General features: G+C 41.5%; 1 protein-coding gene across 5 annotated transcripts in view; it reads left to right on the top strand.

Moving 5' to 3' along the window:
• Positions 1-9,461: 9,461 nt before the first annotated feature.
• Positions 9,462-24,051, top strand: part of CLIP4 (CAP-Gly domain containing linker protein family member 4) — a 73,973-nt gene continuing 59,383 nt past the window's right edge. Inside the window, exon 1 of one of the 5 annotated variants that reach the window (XM_049696322.1) lies at positions 9,462-9,690. The gene's annotated coding sequence lies outside the window, so the exon portion shown is untranslated. Of the gene's footprint in view, positions 9,691-19,761; positions 19,917-20,954; positions 21,449-21,525; positions 21,918-24,051 lie in introns of those variants that run through there. The other 4 variants (XM_033425211.2, XM_004268176.3, XM_033425213.2 and 1 more) reach the window with 4 other exon arrangements.

Raw genomic sequence — 24,051 nt, 5'->3', positions numbered from 1 at the left:
TTTTTCTGTATGCGGGCCTCTCACTGTTGTGGCCTCTCGTGTTGCAGAGCACAGGCTCCAGACGCACAGGCTCAGCCGGCCATGGCTCACGGGCCCAGCCGCTCCGCGGCATGTGGGATCTTCCCAGACCGGGGCACAAACCTGTGTCCCCTGCATCGGCAGGCGGACTCTCAACCACTGCGCCACCAGGGAAGCCCTAGCTTTATTCATAATAGCCTCAAATTGGAAACAATCCAAACGTTTGTCAATAGGGAAATAAATAAATTGGGCAGTGGAATACTTCCTAGCAATAAAAGGAACAAACTATTGAAATACGTAACAACATAAACTTAAAAATTATTATACTGAGTGAAAGAAACCAGACATAAAAGAGTATATATGGAATAATTCCATTTATAGGAAGTTCAAGAATATACAAAACTAATCTATAGTTACAGAACTCAGAGAAGTGGCTACCTCTGGTAAAAGTTATTAACTGGATATGGGCATGAGGGAATTTCTTAGACTAATGGAAATGTTCTATCTCTTGACCTGGGTAGTGGTTACACGGGTATATGCATAGGTAAAAAGTCCTTGGGTGTACACTTAAGTTTTGCCTTTTATGTGTGTTAAAACACACACACACACACACACACACACACACATACATGCCCCTAACTAAAATGCAATATTGTATACTTTACTCTGTGCCTAAGAGAGTCCCAGCTATAATATTCTTGGTCTTGGAAAAGGGTCCCTATATTAGTTGTCTATTGTTGTATAACAAATAACCCCCAAATTTAGCAGCTTAAAACAGCAAACATTATCTCATTATGAAACGTTATGTTTCTGTGGGTCAGGAATGTGGGAGCAGCTCCCTGGATTGTCCTGACTAAGGGTCTCTCATGAGGTTGCAGTGAAGGCATCAGCCCGGTTTGCAGTTATTTGAAGGGTAGAGACTGGCACTGGTTGATTTGCTTCCAAGGTAGCTTGTTCACATAACTGTTGACAGAAGGTCTCAGTTCCTTGCTGGATGTTTGCAGGAGGCCTCAGGGCCTCATCATGGGGACCTCTCCATAGGGCTGTTTGAGTGTCTTACAACATGGCAGCTGGCTTCCCCCAGAGTGAAAAGTCCAAGAGAGAGCAAGGAGGAGGCCACTCTGTCCTAACTTCAGAAGCCAAAAACACCTTTACTTGCTTCACATTCTATTCTTTAGAAGTCAATCAAGGGACTTCCCTGGCGGTCCAGTGGTTAAGACTCCGAGTTTCCACTGCAGGGGGCGCGGGTTCAATCCCTGATCGGGGAACTAAGATCGTGCATGTCGTGTGGTGCGGCCAAAAACATAAGAAATCAATCAATAAGTACAGTTCACACTCAAGGAGGGAAAAACTAGGCTCCACATTCAAAAGGTCACTAAATTTTTTTTTAAGATCTGGACATATTATAGGTCAAACCATGACATCCAAAACATAACTATGTACAGTAAACCTTTGTTTACTAAGGAATCGTCATTGCCCTGCAACATGTCAAATAAGTTCCACCCCATTTTTTTTCATGTGGCCCTGAACTAATTGGTCAGCAAAAGATGGTTCTCATCTGGCACTGATTCTGAGCCAACACTGAAGTTCATTTAAGCAACCTAAAAAAATGTCTTATTTCTCAAATTCTGTCAGCATCACCAGTGAGCTCTCCTGAGCCTTCAAAACTAAGAAAAATTTTCCACTAGCCAAGCCTAGGGCACAGTTTGTCCTTCAGATCCGAAGGAATGTTCTTTGCAACACAATTTCCTGCTCCAGATGTGAGATGAGGCAATAAGCAAGCAGCGGCTGTGGTGAGCTAGCAGGAAAAGGGAGCTAGGGGTTGGTTGCAGACACGGTGTTAGGCACTTTACGTATATCATTTCACTAGCTTGCCTCCCCTGCTTTGCTGAGGAGAACCAGTAACCATCATTAAAAAATTAATCTGGCTACTGTTACACACCTTAGAGTAATCCATCCAGAGTTGCTCACGTGATAGGCAATTCTGTGGAAATCAGCACGTGACATTCAGGTGTCTGCTCTAAGTGGCTTCTGATTTGGTGATCATATTAGGAACCCCTGTGTCTTTTCACCAGTTCTTATTCTGTATGTCTTATTGTCTGAATCAGGAGTTACACAGGCCTCTCATTGTACTTCTGGGGGTTGACTGTTTAACTCTTTGAGTTGCCACTGAGAAGCCACCAAAATAAGTGTCTTCTATACTATGTAGCCTATATTTGGCATCAAAGTACCTTAAATGTACTCTCCAAATTTGGCAAGAATTTATCCAGTTTTGTTTTGTGTGTGTTTGTTTTTGTTTTGTTTTTTGGGGTTTTTTTTCTTTTGGTATGATAAGGTAACTTGTTTTATTGAAATAGATTAAATTCTTCCCTAAAAATTAGATATTTACCGTAGGGTATGCTAACTACTGTAACAAGCAACCCCCAAATCTCAGTGACTTAACACATGAAGAGTTATTATTGTTTACCCAATGCCAAGGTAGAAGTTCTTAGTTGGGTTGCTGTCTTAAACAGCTCTCCTCCAAGTGGTGATTTGAGGATCTAGGCCCTTCCATTTTGAAACACTGACAGCTTTAATACATGACTTCCAAGGCAGAAGGGGAAGAGAGTATGGGGAAGTCATACTGGATTCTCAGCTTCTTTGACACACCCATAATTTCTGCCCACATTTTCATGTCCAGGCCTTGTAACATAGCCCCACTTAGATGGAAATGTCCTGGGAAATGAAATCAGTCCCTGGCAGGATAGCTACTTTCCAGCAACATCTCTATACCATGAAAGGGAGCCCCAATTTTAGAGGCCCGGTAGTCTCCTCTGCCACACCCGTGTTTCCAGATAAGGAAACTGAGGCTGAAGAGTTTAGATAATTTGCTCAAATCACATAACTAGCATGTAGCTGATCTGGGATTTGAACCCTTGTCTCTCTGACTCCAAAGCCTGTGTCGTACTTACTACATTTTGGGGAATAAGACAGCTGTTATTTCAATCTTCTCTTGGGTTAGCAGTTCAACACATGTTGGACTTTTCAGTCACCTGCTCAGATCCAGCCCCACCAGAGAGAGGGCTCTGTGAGAAGCAACTTTGGATTTGCCCTGCAGCCCAAAGAAGTCCTCTAGGTTGCCCTTCCAAACTGTCTCTGTCTCTGACAAGGACCTTTGGATTGATGACTTGGCCGGATGGTCATTGGTTTAAATTATGTCTCTGGGTGGCGACTTTCAGACAGCCCTTAGCCCTGAATTCTGGATCCCACAGGAAGTCCCAAACTCTGACACCCCTGCGCTCAGCCCAGACTCCTGGGTCTCTGGCCCTCAGCTGGCTTGCAGCCAGAGTGGTGCTTGGGACCAGGGAACTGAATATGTTAAATGGCTTTATGTTAACTACCAATTAATTCAAGTCTCTACTTGGTAAAGCAGACTTCTATTTCCAGCGATATTTTAAAGTAAGAGATGTGGATTTCAGCAAAAATGTTTGCATTTCATAAACATCTTTGCATTTTACATACATTGTAATTTTTATTATTACTTTCCACTCTTTTCTTCTATTTGTACATATATTTTGCATAGTTGCTAATCATCCTGCCACTGTATTATCCTCATTAACTTAAACGTATCAGAGACGTTTTCCATGTTACAGCGTTCACCACACTTTTTTTTTTGAATTTTATTTTATTTATTTTTTTATATAGCAGGTTCTTATTAGTTATCCATTTTATACATATTAGTGTATGTATGTCAATCCCAATCCGTTCACCACACTTAAGGAGAAAAAACAGTGATGTGTATAATCGAGGCAACAACCTCTTACTTTAACAAAAAGATAAACAGCAACGAGTCTATACATATAAAGCAAAGCACAGTTCGTTAATTTGCTAACTCTTCTTTCCTGAGACAGATGTTTCTCAGGATAAAGTCCTTCACAGAAATGCATATAGACATAACCTCATACAGCCACCTCATGGTGTAGATGGATGGAGAAATACAGGATTTATTTGAGAAGCCAGTGTCTGTGTCAGAGACAAACATCTTAATGAAGTGGCAGAGCTGGACTTAAACCTCAGGTCTGGTTGACTCTCAGGCTCTGATCTTTCCACTGTCTCAGGCTGTCTGCTGTGATGGGTCAAAATGAGGGGTTGAAGTGTGTTGATAATTTTAAAATTCTGCTCTCAAGAGCCTGTGAGGGGTCTGAGGGACACCTCAGCTTTAACTGAACACTTCCATTTTTCTCTGTTTAATACACTGGGCTTTCCGGTAAAATACCTTGTGAAGGGATTTAGTAGAGATCTGTTGGGACTTCGCCAGTGCCCAACTCCGGGCTGTCACAATCCCTGTGCCACATCATAGATGGTTTCCAGGGTCCCTTCTGACTCTAACACCCTTGTCATTAGGATTGTGGTTCTGCAAGAGTCTGGCCTTAACAGCAAACAAAGTATTTTCCTTCAGAGCAATAATGTAGAAGTCCGATCGCCATCCCTTCCTTACGAGTGATCATTAGGGGAACCCAGATCTCAAACCCTGTACCATGGAACTCTCCCACTGCCACTGGTCCAGATATATTGATCTGATTTCAGCTCAAATAGTACAGACATCAATCAGATTATACAATACCTTCATGCCCTTCCAACTTTCTTAATGCAGTAGTTATAGTATTTTTAAAACCGAAAAAAAGATTTTACTGTTTCTTCTTAATGTGAAGGCAATTCATGCACATAAATAAAACTAAACTGAAATGTGAATAATCCTACTGACTTAGGGATGGTGACGATGATGGTGGTGGTGATGTTTATCATCGTGAGGGTGCTAGGCTCCGTTGCAAACACTTAACATACCTTCATTAATTACGCCTCATGCAGCTCATGCCGCCGGAGGAGCAGGTTGTGAAGCTGAACACGTACAAATGGAATTTAATGTTATTATTAGACAAGACCCCACACCAGGAAGACAGGAAAGATTAAATTAAGCCTAGGTTTTCTGGGAGCTTGTCACTGAGGTGCTTGTAAAGAAGGCTGTGCCCTGAAAGGCCCTTGATTCACTGGCTGAATGGAGTCCCTCCTTTCTTCACTGCTGCCCTTTCTTCCACTCCCCAAGCCCAAGAAAAATCCTTAGCTCGTTGCCGTTGACCTCCAGGTCTCAGTCTCTGCACCCTTAACATGGGGAAGATAAGATGGTGCAGGGGAAGGGCTCCTGGCCTTGGAGTCAGAACACAGCACACTGGGGAGGAATTAATCAAGAATTCTTCCCTAGCTGTTAGATCACTGCTCACATGTTATCAGAAAGACCCACGGAAAAATTGTTTTAACATCCATATAAACGGAGGGACCACTTGCTAATTCCCAGTAGGGAAATAACAACAGAATCTAATTTCTTGACTTCTGTATATTTACCTTTAAACAGATGTACCCTGGGCTTTGGAAAGATCTTGGTTGTTAGTTGTACGAACTTCTCAAAATAGACTCTTGACTCTTGTTATTTTTGGTTTTGCGTATGTGTCACATTTGGGGAAAGACACCAGGTGATGATGTGAATTCATGGTGGAAGCGGGTGAGAATTGAGCCTCAGGATTTCCCAGGGTTTGCAAAGCAAGAAGAGAGACTAGCTAAAGAGCCTTTGTAACGTCATAGCCAACACCGTGCATTTTTCCTTATATTTAAATACTATAACATTTTCTGAGCGTTCCGCAAAATTGCCCTTGGATTGAAGAGTAGATAGCAGATTCAGTTCTTTTGTTAACATTTACATCCATAAGAACGGCTTGTCTGGGCTGACTAGGGGATGGAACACCAACCCCCGCTTATAACCTTACCTGGGAAATTTCATTCCTGCTCACTCCCAACTTTTTTGAATGCATTCCTTGTATAAATTTGGGATTACGAAGACAAAAATAGCCTTCCCCCAAACTGCCAAGTATTTATAATAATGTTTAAGAGAGATTAATTATCCAAGGCTGACCCTGAAGAACAACTAAGGCAGGTGATGATTAAAATACTTGAACTCAATCAGCTGGGACTTTGATCTTCTAGTCTCCAGAACCGTGAGAAAATAAATTTCTGTTGTTAAAGCCACCCAAGTCTATGGTATATTGTTACGGCAGCCTGACAAGACTAAAAGAGATATTATTTTTTTAAGAATGGCATATTTTTATTTATTATAGAAGCAATATGTTTAAACAGAAGCTTGTGTATGAATGTTCATAGCAGCACTATTCACTGTTCACTATAGCGCTATATCACTATAGATAAAGGTGGAAACAACTCAAATGTCCATCAACTGATGAAGGGATAGACAAAATGTGATCTATCCATACAGTGGAATATTAGCCATAAAAAGAGTGAAGTATTGATAATGCTATAACATGGTTGAACCTTAAAAACATGCTAAGTAAAAGAAGCTAGATACAAAAGGTCATAGATGACTCCATTTATATGAAATATCCAAAGTAGGGAGATCCACAGAAACAGAAAACAGATTAATGGTTGTCAGGGGCTGAGGAGTTGGGAGAATGGGAGTGACTGTCTTTCTCATGGTTAGATCAGGGCTGTGGGGTTTTGAGAGGAAGATCGCAGAGGTAATATGCCATTTTTATTACATCATATCAAGAATATGTACTGTCAGCATGATTTACGACTGTTGATGTAGACCTTGATGTCGATGATTATGATGTTGGTGTTGACCTGGCTGACGCAGTGTGTGTCAGGTTGTTCAACTGTAAAGTTATTCCCCCCAACTTTCCCTACTCTTTGGAAGTACTCTGGGCAGCCACGCAGGGAGAAGAGAGTTATGCTCCCCCGAATATAAATATTGTTAAGGCTTTTGGTACAAATTGTGAAATTATTCTCCAGAAATATTTTACGAGTTTACATTTCTCAGCAGCAGTGTGAATACGTGTCTACTTTACTGCAAATTTGCCGACATTGGTGTTACCCTTTAAAAAAATAATCTGCTGATCTTAAAGAGGAAAAATGGCATCTCATTTTAATTTGCATTTATGAGTTTATTAGAAAGTTGGTATATTTTAAAAATTATATACTTTGATGGTCATTTGTATATTTTCTTTCAGGGATTACTTGTACATCCTTTGTTCATTTTTTAAAAATGAGGTGTTTACCTTTGTTTTATTAATTTTTAAGATATTAACATTTTGACTGGTCTTATAAGTTGTCATAATGCCATTGGTGTTTTTTTTTAAGTTTTCTTTTTGCCTTTTAATTTTGTTTATGGTATTTTGGGGGGTACAGAAGTTTTCATTTTACGTGATCAACTCTATCAGCCTTTTTCTTTGTAATTTCTATCTGTGTCGTCATGTTTAGAAATGCTAAATTTATACTTTGTAAAATACCTGGACAAATTTATATTCAGGAAATTATTATTATTGTTGTTATTATTATTAGGAAGTTATTATTTTTAAAGTTGAGACCCTGTGAAATGGGAGGACATGGCTTGACTAGATTGAGCTTTGTCTCAGAAACAGCTAACAGTGGACACATTTCAAGATGGATGACTGTAACTTATAGCCTCTTGTAGGGATTTCTGGGACTGGTTTTAATGTTTTAAAGAACTCTCAAAATGGAAGTGAACTGGCTGACGTATTATACTAAGTTCTTTGGGGTCACAAAATGAGAAACCAGTGGGATGACTTGAAAATGTGTATGTAAGCACTTAGTGAGAGATGAGCTTTGAAGTTTATGAGGATAACAAGTGTGATTATTGAGTAAGGAGACTAATTTGATCACCATCCTTCAGTAATTTACATATCTAAGTAAGTCGTCAGAAGTGGGGGAATGGGGGACTTGGGGTCCTAGAGTGCTGGGGTAGCCATAAACATATATTCTAACAAGTAGCTATTTCCCCAAAATATTTTTGAAACAATCGTGTTTAGAAATTTCTTCTGGTCAATTTCAGTTATGAAATAAAATTAATCTAATGACCGTTAGTATTACCTTACAAGGTAAAATAGTAAATGGAAATAAACCAGAGGATACTGCGGCAGACTGGGGTGTGACAGGTCAATGGATGTGCTTTTCTCTTTACTTATGTGCATCAGATTTCTTCAGTGCATCTCAAGGCCTTATCTGGAGGCTCCTGACAGAAGAGGTACTTGTGCCCCCTCCCTGGACCACAGCCTGAGGCTGGGGAGAGAGCAAGCCAGCAAGCCTCGGGGAGAAGTGCCTCAGGTCCTCTTGATGTGGTGAGTAGGAATGGTGGTGTGGCATGTCTAGGTACAAGAGGATAGAAGACTGGCCAGACCCAGTGTCCCACAGGTCAGAGTGGCATAAGAGGACACTCACAATGTCCTGAAGGTTTCTGTGTAGAGAAAATTTAGCTGAGAAAGAGAGAGAACCAGGGGGTTGGCCCAGGATGAAGTATGAAAACCAGGTGAGGACAGAGCTGCCCTCTTAATGGAGAGAATTAATGGGAACCCCCTTGTGTCCTGCAGACCCCCCAAGGGAGCATGTGTCATCTGCTACACCCAGAACCAGACAGCACAGATTAAGACCAAGAAGTGGGCTCCTAGGATAAGCCCTTGAGAGCTGAGCTCAGTTCCAGGGAAGAGGAGAGGGCAGGGAGGATAAAAGAGAGGACGTTTTCAACCTAATTGTGACTGAATTATAAACTTGAATTGACTAAGAAATGACTGAATTCAAATGAATTTCTCTGAGAGTGACTAAATTTTCTCAATTATAAATTGAAATTACACTCAATTATAGGAGAATAGAGAAAATTACGTTTTTGCACACATGAGTCAGTAACTGTGAAATCTGTACTGGCTCCAATACTTACAGGCAGCCAGGTATCAGTAAATTCTCAAGAACAGACCATGGGATCATTATGGGATGCTCTTCCACATTATTGCTTATCTGGGGCTGCAGTGTAAAAAGTCAACACAATGTCTTATCATCAGAAATCATGACAAAATATATTCAAATTTCTGTTCAAAATGTTCTCTTTATATTAGAAAGCAGAGCTAATGCTTGTTGGTGGAACAAGAACATGTGTTGAAGTTCTGAGGCGGTTCAGTCCAGATGATAAGCCTATGATTCTAAAAGGGGGAAGTATGAAATTGCAGGTTCTTCTGAATATCTTCTGTTTGCTCCTTCTAGGCCCACTGCCAAGCCTCGGCACCCTGGGGGGTGGGCAGGGCCCTAGGGCTCCCACCTTTGAGAGGCATTGGCAGGAACTTGGAGGGAGGGAGAAGAATGAGTCGGGGTATTGGTTCCCCCATCTCTCTTTGGGAGAGTATCTTCAGCTTCCCAGGCTTCTTCCTTGCCATGAAGTGAAGGGCCAGGCCCCATTAACGATTCCTCCTCCTCTGCCATTGCTGCCGGAGCGTAAGAGGTAGGTTAAGGGTCATAGCTAATGGCCTCTGGCCCTTTAAATCTGGTAACCATAGCACCACAGGCAATGTCATTATTGTGTATTTGCTGCCTGTAGAGAAGCAGGCTAGTACACTTAAAGGAGGGCTCCACCCCAGGGAGGCAAGTCAAAGCCTGCCACCACCACCCAGGATTTCTCTAGCTGGAATCTGCATATGGGCCCAAGGGAGCCCATTATGAATACACCTGTTTCCATACACTCCCAGCCAACACTCTAAACAATTTGTGCTCTTGCTGAGGAAGACCCATGAGAAATTGAAAAAAAATTTTTCTGGATGACATTAAGAAGACCGTGACATGACTTGGGTAAGTTTCATCATAAAATGAATCTTGTGCCCGCCTAGGCCTCTGGTGAAGTCTCATTTCTGCTAAGGCACAGGTGAGCATGCTGGACAAACCATACTATTATTTTGGACAAATTAACACGGGTTTCAGTAACTGGACATAGACTGTGAGGCAATTTATGTATGTTTTACATAAATGCATCCTTTCCTACCCAATAGCATCAAAAAGTCAGAAAGTCAGTTCAGTGCTTAAAAACCTGAATAAATTAAAAATGCTTCACAATCCACCTTTTAGTTTTTTCCTTTTTACAATTGATAAGCCAGTATTGATACACTATTTTTAACTAAAGTCCATAGTTTACATTAGAGTTCATTCTTTGTGTTGTACAGACTATGAGTTTTGACAAGCGCATAATGTTGTGTATTCATCATTATAATATCATAAAAAATAATTCCACTGCCCTTAAAAATCCCCATGCTGCATATATTTGTCCTTTCCTCCCTCCCTCCCCAGCCCCTGGCAACCAATGATCTTTTTACTGTCTCCAGTTTTGCCTCTTCCAGAATGTCCTATGGTTGGAATCATACAGTATTGTAGATTTTTCAGACTGGCTTCTTTCACTTAACAATATATATTTAAGATTCCCCCCAAGTCTTTTCATGGCTTGATAGCTCATTACATTTTATTGCTGAATAATATTCCATTGTATAGATGTACCACAATCTGTTTATCCATTCGCTTATTGAAGGATGTCTTAGTTGTGTCCAATCTTTTTGTAATTATGAATAAAGCTGCTATACACATTTATGTGCATGTGTTGTATGGACATAATGTTTTCAAATCACCTAGGAATGAGATCGCTGGATCATGTGGTAAGACTATACTCAGCTTTGTAAGAAACTGTTAAACTGTGTTTTAAAGTGGCTGTACCATTTTTCAATCCTATCGACAATGAATGAATGAGAGTTCTGGTTGTTCCAAATTCTTGCCAGAATTTGGTACTGTCATTGTGTAGGGTTTTAGCATTCTAATGGGTTTGTAGTGATATCTCATTTTAATTTACACTTCCCTAATAGCTTACAATGTTGGGCATCTTTTCATGTGCTTGCTTGCCATCTGTATGTGTATTTTCTGTGGTCAAGGCTATTCAGATATTTTGCCCATTTTTCTAGTTGGGTTGATTTCTTATTGGTGTGTTTTAGGAGTTCTTGTATATTTTGGGTACAAGTCCTTCATCAGATATGTGTTTTGCAAAAATTTTCTCCCTGTCTATGGATGCCTTTTCATTCTCTTAACAGGATCTTTTGCATAGCAGAAGGTTTTAATTCTAATAAGGTCCAATTTGTTAATTTTTTCTTCCATGAATTGTGTATTTGATGTTGTATGTAAAAAGTTATGACCAAATGCAAGGTCACCTAGATTTTCTCCTATTATTATCTTCTAGAAGTTTTACAGTTTTGCATTTTACATTTATGTCTATGATCTATATGGAGTTAATTTTTGTTTAAGGTGTAAGATTTGTGTCTAGATTAATTTTTTTGCATGTGGATGTCCAGTTGTTCCAGCACAATTTGTTGAAAACACTATCCTTTTTACATTGAATTGCCTTTGTTCCTTTTTCAATGATTGGTTGACTCTATTTGTGTGGGTATATTTTTGGGCTTTCTATTCTGTTTCATTTATCTATTTGTCTTTTCTTTTGCCAATACCACATTGTCTTGATTACTATAGTGTTATGGTTAAATCTTTACATTGAGTCTTGTCAGTCCTGTGACTTTGTTCTTCTTCAATATTGGGTTGATTATTCTGGGCCTTTTGCCTTTCGATACAAGCTTTAGAATCAGTTTGTTCTTATCCACAAGATAATTTACTGGGATTTTGATTGGAAATGCATTGAATGTATAGATCAAGTTGGGAAGAACTGACATCTTAATAATATTGAGTCTTCCTATCCATGAACATGGAATACCTCTATATTTATTTAGATCTTCTTTCTTTTATCAGAATTTTCTAGTTTTCCTCATATAGATTTTTTTTTTTGTGCTAGTGTTTATGGTGTTGTGTTTCTAATGTTGAATCCATTTGTTCATTGTTAATATATAGGAAAGCAATTGACTTTTATATGTAGGTCTATCTTTTAAATGTCTTCTTTGCCCCTGTCTCTCTTTGCTTCTTTCTGTTTCTTGAAAGAGAGAATGGAACTCAGGATTTGGGAAAAGATATTAAATTAAACATTTCTTAATTAGTAGACTTCAATTTTGAAGAGCAGTTTTAAGTTCATAGAAAATTGAGCATACAGTATAGAGAATTCCTATAAGCCTCTCAAGCCCCTCACAGTTTCTGCTCACATCTTGCATTAGTGTGATACATTTGTTATGACTTTAATTTTTAAAATTTAATACAGAAAGTAGGTATTTGTGCTTTTAGGCAAAAAGAAATAATTCCTGCCCTCATGGAATCTACAGACCTCACTGGGAAGGCTGAACAAAATGCCTCCATATAAGCAACTAATACAAAATAGTTTACAGTTTTTTTTTCTTTTTTTTTTGCGGTACGCGGGCCTCCCACTGTTGTGGCCTCTCCCGTTGCGGAGCACAGGCTCCGGACGCGCAGGCTCAGCGGCCATGGCTCACGGGCCCAGCTGCTCCGCGGCACGTGGGATCTTCCCAGACCGGGGCACGAACCCATGTCCCCTGCATCAGCAGGCGGACTCTCAACCACTGCACCACCAGGGAAGCCCACAGTTGGGTTTTAATATGTGTCCTTCCTTAAGTGAAAGGGAGAAATTAGGAGTAGTAGTTTGGAGTAGATAGGGAGCCAGCTCTCCACGGAAGAGGTGAGATGTAGGAAGGCTCTGGAAGAGTAGCAGGATTTGGAAAGATAGAGATTGACTGGATGCAAAGTGTAAGCATAAGAAATGTCATGCACAAGGATGCAGAGGGCAGTCTGGAAGGGGTGGGCTTTATCACGCTTGGCAGAGGTGGGAAATGACCTTGAAGAATGTCAGTGTGTATGGACACCAAGGGGGGAAAGTGGTGGTGGTGGTGGTGGTGGTGGTGGGATGAACTGGGAGATTGGGATTGACATATATACACTAATATGTATAAAATAGATAACTAATAAGAACCTGCTGTATAAAAAATAAATAAAATAAAATTCAAAAATTCAAAAAATAAAAAGAATGTCAGTGTGAGCAATCAGAAGCTGATAAAATGCTTAGAGCTGAGTTTCTAAGCAGATCTTTGGGGTCTGGTTCTTTTAGGATCATTGGGTTTTGGTTTCACATATACCTCAAGGCAGATATTCTGAACCCTTTGCTTCTTTGAATCAGAGTTACAGGCTCATGCCAGGGAGTGTTTCTAAGGAGAAGCACTGCCCTTCTGGGGAAAAGCTACCAAATGGGTCTGTACCTTTTTCATTTGCTACAAGAGTAGAATTTCATGTACACATATCAGGAAAAAGTAACTTGCTTGGGAGGTCCAAAATAGTAACACAGACCCCAAGGGAAGTTGCCCTGAGTTTCCCAGTCCCCTCACTGCCTGGCTGCATTGAACTCACTCTCTTTGAAGGGCTCTGTCATTTTTGGCGGGCAGGAGAACCCTGTGGAGTCTCCGAGGAGGGGGGAAAGCGAGGAGGGAAATGTATGAATCCCATAGCTTTAATCTCCTCTTACTACTAAGGGAAGAGCAAAGAGGGCATTAAATGCCCTATTTTTTTTTTTTCTTGGTCTGAATTAACTTATCTCAAGATGCCTCTCTAGAGTTATACATAATTGTTTATTTAGGTCACCAATAATGATCCTGTAGGGATTCAAAAAAGTTTTTATAGCGAAAGTACACATTCACATTAGAATTTTAATTACTGCCTTCTCCATATAGCCTTCCTTCATAATATCTCTCTGCATCCAACCCCTTTTTCCCCCCCATTCCTGCTGCCACCAGGAGTGACGTGGCTGAATTCAGGCCACTTACCTAACTATAATGATAGCCACATACTTGATCTCCTTGGCTACAAAGTCCCTCTCAGAGTGGCTTGGTTTCAAAATATGGAATCCACTCTTTTCCTTCATAATGTCTCATTCATTCTTTCTGTGAAGCATCTCTTCCTTTGGATTCTCACCTTATCCCAGGACCCTGCACCTTACCTCTAACTCTCCCATATATTCTGCATTAAATCTAGGCTCTTAAGCCTGGATCTCAAAGTGTTTGCTCTAAAAACTTACAAGGCATCCCATGCATTGCTCCTGTCTTTGGTCTGCTGCAGCTCATGGGTATCCCTCTGCCTGGCATTTCTTTCTTCCCTCTTCCTCTAAAGGACGAACTGAGTTCTACCTCCTCTATGTAGGGTTGCCATTTTAAGCAAATAAAATACCTAGATAGACAGTTAAATTTGAATTTCAGATAAATAACAAATAACTTTTAAAAGTAAAGTACATACTTATACTTAAAAAAATTACTTGTTGTTTATCTGACATTCAAACTGAATTGGGCAATCTATATTTTTTCTGTTGATTCTATCACTATGGAACTTTTTCTTAATGATCCAATTATCTCTTATCCCATTGTTTTTAGTTCCACAAACATCTAATTCAGTCTTTCATTATATGCTATCTTGTATTATTGATCGTATATACAGAATTAACACTTATTGATCAACTATTCAATAGTAGGCACTGTGCTTAGTTCTCTTTATACAATAGCTTATTGAATTCTTAGAAGAAATATGTGGTACGGTAGTACTACGCTGATACCCATTTTATAAATGAGGAATCCGAGTCTTTGAGAAGTTATTTTATTTGTTAAGGTCCCAAAGGTAATTAAACTTGAACTTTCATCTGTCTGTAGGGTGACCAACTTATTCCGGTAACCCTGGCACTGTTTTTGTTTTAAAACTGAAAGTGCCGTAACCCGGGAACACTCTCGGTTCCAGGCAAACCCTATATGTCTGACTTCAAAGCCCGGGATTCTATCCTGCTTCCCATTTTTTGGAGAATTTTAATTTTTTTCCTCTCGGTTAGGCTATAAGCTCCCTGAGGACAGGGCAGTATCTAATGGCATTTATGATACTTAGAATTATTTAGTACATGCTTGACAAAGGAGGACCAGGAGCTCCCCTCACAGGTCGCACCTCTTTTCTTGGGCCTCTTTGGATGGCAGGAGCTGAGGACCGTGTGGACCAGTGTGCTAGGAGGTGCCCGATCTCAGATGCATCAGAGATCTGAGCGTGGCCAGTAGTCTTTGCAACAGAGACACACAGTGTCCATGATGTCTCTGGCCATTGCTTGCAAAGATGCTAGGCTATTGTTACTCGCAACGATTCCTCTAAATTGGTGAAATGCAGCTCCTTAGCAGGTGTGTGCTGCCTCACTTGATAAGCTGAACCTTGAGAGACTCCCTGCTTTGAATTCTGAGTTAGGGCATGGGTGAAGCTGGAGAAACATCAGCACCTTGTTGGATGGACAGCACCCAAGAAAGCTGAGTGGCTGGGTTTTTTTTTTTGCTGGCACTGTGCTTTTGTGCAATGGGCACATATCCAAAAAATTAATATATTCTTACATTACTACGTAATAGCCAAGTGGTTGCCGCGTTACTGTTATGCGGCAAAGTGGTTGATGAAGTGTGATGTGAAACGCAGAAAGAGTAGGTTTCCAACCCCTAAGGGCATCTGTAAAACTTGCCTCAGCTCCATTCTGAATGCAGGTCATTATTGAGCACATATTAAATATAAAACCTAAGCTGTCTGTGGAGAAATCATTTATAAAAATCATTTGCTATTTTAAAAAAATCTACAGAAATTGAATTGATAAAGGCTAAGACTCAAGGTAACTATTTTAGGTGCTTAATTTCACTTTAAAATGCTCGAATTTTAAAATATGCTTTTGTTTCAGGCTTTCCTTAAGAGAGTATATCAGATATGGGACATAAAGGTTAGGCGGGGTTTCCGTTTTGCAGAGTGCTGACAGATTCCTTCGTTTTTCCCTCGTTAGAAACTCAGGTGGCTTTTCCTCAGTAGTGCATTAGGGTTGTGATTACCTTGATGATGGTAAAGATATTGCCTGATATATTTTGATGGGCCTTGAAAAGATAGACTATAACTTCTTCTTGGGTTGAACCCCGTGTGAATCTAAGAAAGCAATTCACATTTATTTTTACTTTAACTGTTCCCTGCTGTTGCAAATATGGTTAGGTATGGAATGTCAGAACCGATCTTATTATCAATGCTGTTTCTGTCACAAAGGAGACTTTCTCATGACTCAGTACCAGCTAATTGGTCTGTCAATGGCTTTCTTTGTTAGGTGAGTCATTTGATCCATTGTTGACAAGGTGCAAGCTGCTCTCTACCCACTCTCAGGAAGTTCCAGTGGGTCTGACATTCTCTCAACCCCTAATCAAGATGTTATTATAGCAGCTGATGATTTCCAGTGAACAGAGATGAAGTTGTATTGGTTTTGTAAACAGCTGCTGGAAAGACAACTTGATGTAGCTTTAGTGATGTATGAATGCCTCCCACTTTAGAGTGTGTGCATGCATGTGATACAAAGACAACTTCTGTGATTTCTAAATTCTTTGGACATAATAATCTACCTTTACTGAGACTGAAATCTTAAAGGACCAGGCCCATTCAATCAACAAATATTTATTAAATTTTTACTATGGGCCCGATACTAGATATGTTCTAGTTACTGAGGATATAGCAGTGACAGAAATAGACGAAAACTTGTGTCCTCCTGGAGCTTCTTCTTTTAAAAGGTTATGGGTAAGGGTTCTATTTTGAACATGTTATATTTGAGATGCCTATTAACAGATGTCTATTAATCTAGAGCATACTCTAGATTAGATGTTGAGTAGACAAATGAATATATGTCTGAAGTTCAGGGCTGGAGACAGACATTTTGGAATCATGAAAATAGAGATGGTATTTAAAGCCAGGGACTGGAAGAGATCACCTAGTAAATGAGAAACTGGCTTCCTGGAAGCTCCTATAGGACGCTTGTAATGGTTCCTTTGAGGCATATCTATGAAGGCGATTGCTGAGTTATAAAAAATGCTGATAATTTTTTGTTTGTTTTACTAAATGTTACCAAATTGCTCTACAGAATGTATTTAGCAGTTTAAATTCTCATCAGCAGTGCATGAGGATTCCCATTTCCCCAAATCTTTGCCAGTACTGGGGATTATCTTTCTGACTTTTGCCAGGTTGATGGGTAAATAGTGGTGCGTTGGAGTTGACTCATGAGAGCTGACTGAGCACATTTCTTCCCAATTTCTTGTTCAGTGACTTCACACTGGTAGCTTGAAATCAGCAGGGGTGAGAGTATCTGTACCATGGAAACTGACAAACACTACAAATTAGGACTCTCCCTCAACTCCCAGCTGTTTTTAAGATATATACCAGCAAACCAGTGGCTATCAGCAGTATCACACTGTCTGTCTTTCCTTTCTCTCATTACTAGTGAGTTTGAGCATCTCTTCTGTGTGCTTGCTATCCTGGCTTTCCCTTCTGTGAATCACCTATTCCTATCCTTTTCTCACTTTTATATTGGATTCTCTGACTTCTTTTTGTTGATATGCAAAAGTTACTTACATATTTTAGATATGAATCCCTAGCTGCTTTTGAATATCTATCTTCTCCCAATTTGTCAGCTGCCTGTTAATTTTTTCCATGGTATTTTTCATTGAAGAGAAACCTTCACTGTGATATAGTCAAATCACCTAGTCTTTTGTTTTAAGGTTTGCACTTTTGCCGTCTTGTTTTATGAAGTAAATCCCTACCCCTGATTCATACAGATTTTCTCCTACATTGTACCTACTTTTCAAATGTAGATCTTTAATCAATCTGGAGTTCACTTTGAATATGGTAGACATGGGGCATCCAACTCTATTTTTTCTTCTTAAACTAATCTAGTTTCCCCCAAACCATCTTCTAAATAATTTATATTTTTCTCACTGATTTGCAGCCCCACATTTACATATATTGAGGTCCCAGGGGTCTGCTTCTGAGGGTTCTATTCTGTGTGGCTGTTCCATTTGTTTCTGTACTAGTAGCATACTATTTTTATCACTATGTAGTAATGACGTAATATCTGGCAGGGTAGGTTTCCTCTCTCTGTTCTTGTTTTTCAAAATTGATTTAACTATTTAAAATTTTATTTTTCCTTATCTATTTTGTAACTTTATGGAAGTTCCTTAAAATTTGAGTTCCTGATGGAATTTTGGTTGGTATAACGTTGAATTTAGAGATTAAATGGATATTTTTACACTGTAAAGTCATCCTATCCATAGTATATCTTCTTTTTTTTAATCTTCTTTTATGTCCTTAAATAGAACTTTAATTTTCTCCATAAAGTTCTTGCAAGTTGCTAGGTTAATTCTTGAATATTGTGCTTTAGAGTTTTATTGATATTGTGAATGGTCTCTTACAATCTATTATATTTCCTGGGTGCTTACTGATGAAGTAGAGGAAACGACTGATTTTTAGAAATTGATCTTGTATTTGGCAACCTTGTTGTACTCACGTATAATGTCTAATAGTTGATTCTGTTGGGTTTTTTATGGTGATGATTTTATCATCTGCAAACATGACAGGAAGATTTTAGGGGTTCTACCCAGGGCTCTGATAGTCTATATTTAACTACCTCTGCTAGTTGGTCTCCAATCTGGCACCCCAATTCTAACAGCTGGATGTCTCCTGTACACTCACATTCTGGAAACAAGCCCTTGTCTTCCTCCCCCGTGAATCATATCCTGCCCAATACCTCAGTCCATGTACCAGCAGTGACACTGTCTTCTTTTGATTTTCTTCCCCAACCATTTTCTCATGGACTGTGGTCCTGTTAGCCCCTGACAGACCTTCCTGATGCTGACATTCTGATTGGCTATCTGAATTTCTCAATGATCCCTGCTGCTCAACGCAGCATTTCTGTGTCCTGAATGCCCCAAAGTACACCCTGTGCAGATAATACAAAATTGTGGATAAACACAGGCCTTCATGATAGACAGACTAGGGTTTGAATCCTATTTCTGTCCCAGGGTACAGTGAGCCAGTTCCACAGCCTCCTGGAGTCTGATTCTTCATTGGTAAAGTGAAGGCAAGTAAGATCCCATAGGTAGGAATCAAACTGTGGTCAGTCAGTAATGTCCCCTTCTCCACATGGGTGCTGACCACTGAGGCTGGTCACCTCCTGGGACTGTGGTTTATTGCTACATTGTCCAGGAACCTTGTTGTGCCTTCAGATATAACTGAATCTCAGCAGCTGCAGCTGGACCATTTCCCCATGTGCCTTCCCATCCCAGTGGACGTTTCATGTTCCCAGTTCTGGCCCCATATCATTACCCAGTCCAACTCCTGGTCTGAGGATTGTATAACCCATGGGGTGTTCCAAGAAGCATGACTCCAATCAGTGCTTGCATTCTTGATGATGGTCTAGGGAGTAACTTCAGTTTTTTCAGTAAATGTAAGCAAGTGAGTGGGAGATTCTCTCTCTAATGGCTTGGTATCCTGGGAATTTGCCAAGGCACTGTATAGTGTTTGGGTGTAGCAGAAAAAGCTAGTGGCCTGGCTGGTTCTCACAGAGACTTTCATTATAGTGAAAAGCAACTCAGCCAGCCACAGCCTGTCAACCACTAACAGTGGTTTCTCAGAGGGATAATTTAAATCAGCAATAAAGTGAACTGTATATGTGGAAAGTTTGCCAACAGCAAACTCTGTTACACGTAGACCTTTATGAATTTCTGTGGCTTACTGACAATAGGGCTTATTTACAGTTGCTTCAAGCCAACCAAGGGCAGATTGTTTTCCTTCTTTTAACCAGTCAAAGAGGTGGGTGGGGTCAGACGAGAACTGGGTGTGATGAGAGCAGAGAGAGGGAGGCGGAACCCCCCGAAGGGAGGAGGAAGCATCTGTGTCACATCATCATCCCTGAGAGTGCATAAGGTGCTGAACCTGCAGGGACAGAGAAACTGGCAGCTGACCAGGGACTGTGGGATGGTCATGGTGTTTAAACGTTGCATAAGCGCTATGAATTTTAGTTGACAGTATGTTCCACCCGATTCCACAATGGGATGTGACTGTCGCAAATGAGTATTTCGATACTGTGAGCTATGCTAATAGAAGCATAGGGCCAAGAAACAGGTGGCAGTCTCTCTCCTCTCTGCACTCAACAGGACACCCCATTCGTTCCTGAGCGTCACATTTAAGAGAGCTCTAGACAAGCTGGGATGCACCATAAAGAGACCCTTAAAATGCTGGTGAGTGGAATCTTAAGCATGTCTTATAAGGAGCAGCCTAAAGGACTGAGAATGCTTTCCCTGGATTCCTTGGAGTTGGACATGATCTGGAGTCTTCAGGGTAGAAATAAGACCCAATAAGGAAGAGATGCAGGGAACTGTATTTTAGCTTCCAAGGTAGGAAGAACTTTTCAACAAGGCTGGTCAAAGATAAAATGGCTGCTTTCAAAGGAAGTGAATTCCTGGTTACTGGAGGTGCTCAACTATGGCAACTTGGTGGGAGGATATTGTAAGGACTCAAGCAAATGGAGGGGGGTCTTTTCTAGGGTCTGGAATCAATTATTCTAACAGGAAAAGATGCTCTTGAGTGCCCGAGCACTTACCTCTGCGCTTGAAGAGTCGTGGTAGACATTAATTTGTCCAACATTTGCTCTTGCCAGGCACTGCATTTGGTGAGCATGGAAGTACAGTGTAGTAGTTGGTATATCAGAGCCAGAACAAAAGGGCCTCAGAGAAAGTTGTTACAGGGGAACACTACTGGCTCCGTTTTACAAACTTCAGTCATGGGGAAACAATGGACTCATTAAGTCCCTTCATTAAGTGTCAAGTAACACCTTTCCTTCCACAGACCAGGATGCCAGCATTCATCACCACTTTCTGATTCTTGGGGGATGGAGAAGGGGACCAGGAGAGAAGGGGGTGAGAAGGGAGCAAAGCATCAGGGGAAATAAACTTCTGGGACGACTACTCATGCATCCTCTTCTGCCTCCACACTGACACCCTTGGATGTAATCATTCAACTGGGCTATAACCTTGACTAGGCTTTTTACAGCAAGACCTGCAAACAGGTAATTGACTGATGGCCCTATTCTGGGCCATGCACGGGGCTAGATACTGGGGAGCCTAAAAAGGGTAAGACGTGGTGCCTGCCCCTAAGAAGGTGTTGGAGTGCTTCCAGCCCAGGGATGTGAGACTGGGAGGCCAGTCAGACTGGTCTAGCTAAGGGCTTTGACGGAGGAGCGTCTGTTCAGCGTGCCATGGGCTGTTTCCCCAAGCATGGCCTAAGGCCAGGCGGGATTCCGCCGAGAGCCTGCCTCGGCTGCGGTGGAAATACCACAGTGGCGCCCCATCCTCGCAGGGTTGACGCCCGAAGCCCACCAGACCTTTCTAACCTCGAGCCTCAACCGTCGCTCTGCGGAGGGGCTCCGGGGTCGAAGGCAGGAGACGGCGAGCTCAGGCGCGCGCTGCCCGCCTGTCTCCCCTCCTCGGCGCGTGCGCGGGCCTGGGCCGAAGCCTGCGCGCCGCCGGGACGCCTGCACTGCGCGCGCGCGCGCCGACCCCGCGTGGGGCCAGGCTTCGGCGCGCGCGGCGCGGAGGCGGCAGGCGGGAGGGGCCGGACGAGGTCGCGGAGCTGCGCTGCGCAGCGTGGCGCGGCGGGAGGCCTCGCGGCCGGCTACCGGAGAGCGGTGCGGGGAGGAGAAGCGCGCCTCTTAGCCTTCTCTCCGCGCCCCTGCGTTCCCCGTCGGCCGCCAGGAGAGGACCGGAGGAGGCAGGTGGGGCGGGAGGGCGCGGGGGCTCCGTGCCGGGCGGGCGGGGGTGCGGGTGCTCGAGGGCCGGTTGACGGTTCGGGGAGGGCAGCGCGGAGGCGTAGGGAGCCCCGCGGTCGCCCGCAGTGGGCGCCGGAGTCGCCGGCTTCTGGAGGCCTCCCTGGGGCGAGGGCGGGGTTGGAACGGCCCACAGGCGGGGAGCCGGGTTTCTGGTTTCTGTTCCTCACCGCCGGTTTAACTTCAGGATGAGATGCTGCCAGGTGTGTGGGACGGGCTGGACCCCACGGCGGAACTGAGTTCCGGCCCCCGCTCCGCAGCTCCAGCTTTGACCGCCCCGACGCCCTTGGGAGAGCGTCTCGCGCGCAGCGATGGGCAGCGTGCTGTACCCAGCCCTTCGTGGTTTTCCTGAAAGGGGCCTCTTCACATCTCTCATTACTCCCCTTGCTTATTAAGCTGTTTGAGAAACCTTTTGCCGGTGAGAATTCAAAGCTAAGACAAATGACTCTGCTTCCAGTCGTTTGCTACCCCGAGATTCCTTAATTCTAAATCATGGGAAGGGAAGTTAGGAAAAACACTTGCGCAGAGACTGCTAAACAGAGACGCCTCATCCTTGTGGGTTAAATTGGTGGGTTTATAATGTCAGCTTTCTTTTGAATTAGATGTCAGGTTGTTCATTAATCTAGAGACTATGTAGGCAATTTGGATTTAAACTCTGAGGCAATGTTTTGATATGTATCAGAGGAGGATATTCTCATGGGATGATAACTTGCTGTATGTTCCCAGCTAGACTGTGCTTCACATTGTAGCAACGTCATAGTATAAATTGGTGCCCTTTAAATATTTCGATGAAGAAACACCCTCCTTTGAAACATCCGCCAAATACTTTAATTGTACTTCACTTTCACATTGACATTTGTCATTTATGTTATCTTCTGCACGAATTAAAGTCATCTAAATGGCAGAAGATCACGTGGTGCGGGACATGTAGCAACTGTGCAGAGAAAGCAGATAATTGAAATTGGCAAAGTCTAGCTTTCTGCATTTTTATGAGGCAAAGCCATCCTGGTTTCCATCCTATTTTGCTAATTTAAATATGCATTTTGAAATACTCTCGTTTGATATGGACTACCTGGGCTGTAAGATTGAATCTTGAAATAGAATGAATATGTTTATTTGTTTTATAGAAGATTTGGCACATGGTATAGTATTTTGCAGGATTTATTTCGGACGTTTCAGATTTACCAGAAACAGCCCCTATCAGCAAGGCTTTTAGAAAAATATTTATGATGTCTTTTATGGCTTATAACAACTCCAATTTTGAAACATACTAGTGATCTTCATGTTACAGAATCAACTTAACACTTTATCCCAGTGTAAATCTGCGAACATCTGGTTACTTTTAGGCTTACTGTTCTCTTTTTAATTATGTATAATTAAGTATGCCACCATGGGCTTGCTTAGGTTGTTAGCCTTTGTTCCTTGTTGTTTCAGGCATTTGTATATTGTTTTCTTGTCTAGAGTTTGATTCAGTAGAACTTCCTGAGATGAGGGGAGTGTTCTTTCTTCAGTGTTCAGTATGGTAGCCACTAGACACATGTGGCTTTTGAGCACTTATGTTTTTAGCACTTATGTTAATGTTAGAGCATTGACCAGGTATCTCTGAAAAAAAATACAGAATATTAGAGCCATGTTACAAGTTGCATTTACTCAGAGCTGATTCGGGGTGATGAGATTCATATGTAAATCAAACTTTGGGGAAGTTGATTCTTGTTATTGCATCTGTTATGTACACAGTTAATTGGGGCCAACTTTTAATCTTGGATATCTTTACATAATCCATTCTCACCAAGTAACCATAGTAGGATTTGAAATGAAAGTATATACTCAATCCAGCTAAGCACATCTCTAGGTTTAACCAAGATTCCCAGATCCTTAGATCCAGAAATCGCTTTTAGGAAAGGATTCTAAACTAAAACTCTACAGAAGTTTGTGGAGGTGTATAGCTTTCTTAAGTGGGACAAAAGGTAGAATGTTGGGCTTTTCGTGTGAAAGAAAGGGAATGGGACCAGGGGAAATGCAATGCAGACACAAAATATGAAGAATATTCACTGCATTGTTCAGGTAATATAGTAGCTTATATGGGTTTGAAATATCTAATATGTAAAGTGAAGTTGATTACATCTTGTTGAATGAATCATCTTTCCACGTCAAATCTAGGATTTGAATATTTATTACATGTGTATAAAACACTAATCTAGCTCCTGGGGCAAGTGATAGTCGTGTAAGATACAGTTCCTGTCTTTAAGGATCTCAAGTCTACAAAAAATGAAAGGTACACTCTGAAGATCACTTTAAAAAATAGTTTTGAATGGGAAACCCCACTCTTTGAAAGGGAGGTTTTGAAAGGTGGCTTCCTCTTAACCAGCTCAGAACGAAAACCACTTAGTCATTTTGCTGGAGCATTAAAAACATGGCTGAGTCCCAAAGTGTGATTGTAGTCAGATTAACGTTCCTAAGACAGCTTGAATCAGGACAGTCTCCTTTTAAAAAATCAGCCGTTTCCAGTGCTCATGGAATTAAGTGGTTTGGTGTTTGATCAGGTATATAAA

The sequence above is a fragment of the Orcinus orca genome, chromosome 13 (assembly GCF_937001465.1).
Source record: "Orcinus orca chromosome 13, mOrcOrc1.1, whole genome shotgun sequence".
Classification (NCBI taxonomy): domain Eukaryota; kingdom Metazoa; phylum Chordata; class Mammalia; order Artiodactyla; family Delphinidae; genus Orcinus; species Orcinus orca.
The sequence above is the reverse complement of the archived record's forward strand: the minus strand, read 5'-3'. Positions and strand labels throughout refer to the sequence as shown.